The following is a 1,346-nucleotide window of genomic DNA, read 5'->3' as shown; positions in this document are numbered from 1 at the left end:
GATATTCTAAAATATGATGGAACGACAGACCCACGAGATCACGTGACTGCATTCACGACGGGTGTAAAAGGCAACGATTTGACTAAGCAGGAGATTGAATCAGTATTAGTCAAAAAAATTGGTGAAACGCTCACCAAAGGAGCGCTAACATGGTATTCTCTTTTACCCGAAAATTCTATAAATTCTTTTGCTGAGCTTGCAGATTCTTTCATCAAAGCACACTCGGGAGCTCAAAAAGTAGAGAAAAGAATGGAGGATATTTTCAAAATCAAGCAAGGGGACTCAGAACTGCTTAGAGAATTCGTAGACAGATTTCAACGTGAAAGAATGACATTGCCACGTGTACCTGACAACTGGCCAGCTATAGCTTTCACAAGTAATTTAAATGAAAAAAGCTCGGAAGTTGCAGATACTCATAGAAAGCCTTCGTGAATTCCCAGCTACAACGTGGAATGACGTTTACAACAGGTATAGCACGAAGCTGAGGATAGAAGAAGATATTGTTCCACAACTTCAAAAAGAAGAAAAGGTAAGTTCGAGATGTGCGGAAACTAAAAAAAGATTCGGCAAGAACAGGTACTAGCCTTACATGGGACATGTGGGAAGAGACTCACAATCAAAGCAGGATAATCAAAGGTATGATCACAGATCAAGAAACAGAGAATCAGGTTCTTCATCAAAATTCAGGAACGAGCGAAATAACTATGAGTCATGAGATGATGATAGAAATTTGAAAGCGAGATTCGGTGGTTACAACTTCAACGTCAGCACCTCCGAGCTCGTAGCTGTTTTGAGAAGTATGGGAGATAAGGTACGATGGCCAAAGGAAATGAGATCGAACCCAAACAAGCACAACCCTGACCATTGGTGCGAGTTTCATAATGACTGTCACACCTCCTTTTTCGCCCGCGCCGCCTGCAAAGGGGCGCAAAAGGGAGTTTTTTCCAATTAAAGGACAATCGAAACGGGATTTATTAATTTATTTCAGAGTCGCCACTTGGGAGATTTATGGTGTCCCAAATCACTGGTTGAATCCCGAATCGAGGAAAAGAATGACTCTGTTTAATATTCTGCGCATCAAAAATCCGGATAAGGAATTCTGTTAACCCGGGAGAAGGTGTTAGGCATTCCCGAGTTCCGTGGTTCTAGCACGGTCGCTCAACTGTTATATTCGGCTTGATTATTTGATATAATACATGTTGAACATATGTGCGAATTCTTGACTTTTAACCGCTTTTATCATTATTATTATTTTTATCGAGAATTGCAACATCGTGAAAATATATCTCGAACCACGTCACATCAATGTACCCGTGGTTATCGACATATTTCGACTTTGTTGATAT

This window comes from Nicotiana tabacum, chromosome 8 (assembly GCF_000715075.1).
Source record: "Nicotiana tabacum cultivar K326 chromosome 8, ASM71507v2, whole genome shotgun sequence".
Taxonomy (NCBI): domain Eukaryota; kingdom Viridiplantae; phylum Streptophyta; class Magnoliopsida; order Solanales; family Solanaceae; genus Nicotiana; species Nicotiana tabacum.
This window is presented reverse-complemented; position numbering follows the sequence as displayed.